At 43.3% G+C, this 3,384-nt stretch overlaps 1 non-coding gene across 1 annotated transcript; it reads right to left on the bottom strand.

Moving 5' to 3' along the window:
- Positions 1 to 445: 445 nt before the first annotated feature.
- Positions 446 to 552, bottom strand: LOC135147424 (small nucleolar RNA R71). Its single transcript, XR_010285001.1, has one exon. It is a non-coding gene; the product is annotated as a small nucleolar RNA R71 (small nucleolar RNA).
- Between the last annotated feature and the right edge of the window lie 2,832 nt (positions 553 to 3,384).

Below are 3,384 nucleotides of genomic sequence, written 5' to 3'. Positions count from 1 at the left end.
TCGTAAGGAAGCATTAATTAAGGAAGAAACGATAGAGATTGATACAATGGTTGATCAACCACCAGCTGTGAATATTCCTAAGGCTCTGAAGGCTTTCTCTGAGCCTAAAATCAATGACATTCAATCGAGCATTGTCAGGCCAGCAATTCAGGCCAACACTTTCGAGATCAAACCGAGCACTATTCAGATGGTGCAGAACTCAGTACAATTTGGGGGTTCTCCGACTGAGGATCCTAATACTCATATTCGGGACTTCATTGAGATCTGCGACACTTTCAAGTTCAATGGTGTTACGGACGATGCCATCAGATTGAGGTTGTTCCCATTTTCTCTGAGGAATAAACCTAAAGGATGGTTGCATTCTCTTCCTGCAGGATCTATTACGACATGGGAGGATCTGGCTCAGAAATTTCTTACTAAGTTCTTCCCTATGGCTAAAACCGCTGCAATCAGGAATGCTATCACTCAATTCTCTCAGTTGTCTGGTGAAACTTTATGTGAAGCTTGGGAACGCTACAAGGAGATGCTTCGGAAGTGCCCACATCATGGGATGCCTGATTGGATGGTTATTAATTGCTTTTATAATGGGTTGGGTCCTCAATCGAGGCCAATGCTCGATGCTGCATCAGGCGGAGCTCTATGGGCTAAGAGCTATGATGAGGCTTATGAGTTGATCGAGATGATGGCTGCGAATGAATATCAGAATCCTACTCAGCGTCTTCATCAGGGCAAAGCAGCAGGAATTCTAGATGTTGATGCTACTACAGCTATAGCTGCTCAGCTTAAGGCTCTTACTATGAAGGTGGATTCTTTGGCAAATCTAGGAAATCAGCAGCCACCTTCAGTCTGCGAGCTCTGTGCTGGAGCACATTCTTCGGATCAGTGTGCTATATCGAGCGAATCCGCTCAGTTTGTGAGCAACTTTCAGAGGTCACAACAGCCAGCTCCGGCCACTTATCATCCTAATAATCGGAATCATCCGAATTTCAGCTGGAGCAATAATCAGAATTACATGCCACAACAACAGCAACAGTTTCAGCAGCAAGGATCTAGACCTTTTAACCCTTCTAGTTTTCAACAACAGTTTGCACCGAGACAGCAATTCCATCCACCCGGATTCCAGCAACAAAATCATGGGGTGGCTGGACAGTCTTCCAAAGAAAGATCAGAATTGGAAGAATTAAGACTAATGGTAAAAAGCCAATCGGTGTCAATCAAAACTTTGGAGAATCAGATTGGGCAAATTGCTAATGCGTTGATTAATAGACCACAAGGAACTCTTCCTAGTGATACTGAGGCCAATCCGGGCAAGAAGGAAGTGAAGGAACAGGTACAGGCTGTCACCTTGAGGTCCGGAAAGGTTACGAAGGATAAAAAATCAGCAACAGAGCGAAACAAGGAAGAGAGTGATCAACAGGTTGAAACACCCGTACTCTCATCTGAGTCTGATAGTGAAAAAACTGTTGTTGAAGCTGACAAGACAAAAATCAACGAGGAAGCAAACAAGGATTCAGCCGAAAAGTCTATCCCGAAAACTGATACTGGAGTCAAGCAAGTATATCCACCTCCACCTTTTCCGAAGAGACTTCAAAAGCATAAGCTCGACAAGCGATTCGCCAAATTTCTAGAGGTTTTCAAGAAATTGCAAATTAACATACCTTTTGCGGAAGCTCTAGAACAAATGCCGAGTTATGCTAAATTCATGAAGGGGATTCTCTCTCGTAAACTCAAACTTGAGGAACTGGAAACTGTAGCTTTGACCGAGGAATGCAGTGCGGTGTTGCAGCAGAAATTGCCTCCGAAGCTGAAAGATCCGGGAAGCTTCACAATCCCGTGTACTATTGGGCAATTGTCATTCGACAAGTGTTTATGTGATTTGGGAGCTAGTATCAATCTGATGCCCTTGTCTATTTTCTTGCAACTTGGTCTTCCGGAGCTGAAACCAAGTAATATGTCTTTGCAACTGGCTGATCGTTCGATTACATACCCAAGGGGAATAGTTGAAGATGTGTTGGTAAAGGTAGATAAGCTAATCTTCCCTGCTGATTTTGTCATTCTCGATTTTGAGGAAGATAAGAAGATTCCCATCATCTTGGGGAGACCATTCCTTGCGACAGGGCGGACTTTGATTGATGTTCAAAAGGGTGAACTCACAATGAGAGTTCAAGATCGGATGGTCACTTTCAATGTGTTCAATGCCATTAAACTTCCATCAGATGAGGAGGAATGCTTTAAAGTGGATATGCTCGAAGCTGCAGCTCAATCGGAAATTGATAACAGGTTGAAAACTGACATCTTGGAAAGGGTTATATCCGGTGACTCAGAATTCGGTGGTGAGGAGGAAGAAGAACACCTTCAATACTTGAATGCTTCTCCTTGGAGAAGACGGTTGGATCCTCCAATTGAATCTCTTGGGTTATCGGAATTGAAAGATTCTCATGAACGGCTGAAACCCTCTATTGTTGAAGCTCCTAAACTTGAGCTTAAGCAACTTCCCGAACACCTAAGGTATGCCTTTCTTGGCGAAGCTTCTACATTACCTGTAATTATTGCATCTAACCTTTCAGGTATCGAGGAAGAAAAGCTTTTGAGAATTCTTAGGGAGTTCAAATCAGCCATTGGATGGACTATTGCAGATATCAAGGGAATCAGCCCTTCTTATTGTCAACATAAAATTCTGATCGAGGAGGGTAGTAGACCCACTGTTGAACATCAAAGAAGACTCAATCCAATCATGAAAGAAGTGGTGAAGAAGGAGATTCTTAAGTGGCTTGATGCCGGCATTATTTATCCAATCTCAGATAGTTCTTGGGTGAGCCCTGTTCAGTGTGTGCCTAAGAAAGGAGGCATGACCGTGGTAGCTAATGAGAAGAATGAGCTCATTCCGACTCGTACAGTCACAGGTTGGAGAATATGCATGGACTATCGGAAGCTCAATAAAGCCACCAGAAAAGATCACTTTCCGTTGCCTTTCATTGATCAGATGCTGGATAGGTTGGCCGGTCATGAGTACTATTGTCTTCTTGATGGGTATTCAGGGTATAATCAGATTTGTATCGCACCAGAGGATCAGGAGAAGACCACTTTCACTTGCCCTTTCGGCACATTTGCTTTCCGTCGTCTTTCTTTTGGACTTTGTGGTGCACCAGCAACTTTTCAGAGATGCATGATGGCTATTTTCTCCGAGATGATTGGTACCAATGTGGAGGTGTTCATGGATGACTTTTCTGTGTTCGGTTCTTCTTATGATGAATGCCTGAACAACTTGACGATGGTACTAAAAAGATGTGTGGAAACTAATCTCGTTCTTAATTGGGAAAAATGCCACTTCATGGTTCAAGAAGGCATAATTCTTGGGCATAAAGTTTCGAACAAGGGTCTTGA

This window comes from Daucus carota, chromosome 6 (genome assembly GCF_001625215.2).
Source record: "Daucus carota subsp. sativus chromosome 6, DH1 v3.0, whole genome shotgun sequence".
Lineage (NCBI taxonomy): Eukaryota > Viridiplantae > Streptophyta > Magnoliopsida > Apiales > Apiaceae > Daucus > Daucus carota.
The sequence above is the reverse complement of the archived record's forward strand: the minus strand, read 5'-3'. Positions and strand labels throughout refer to the sequence as shown.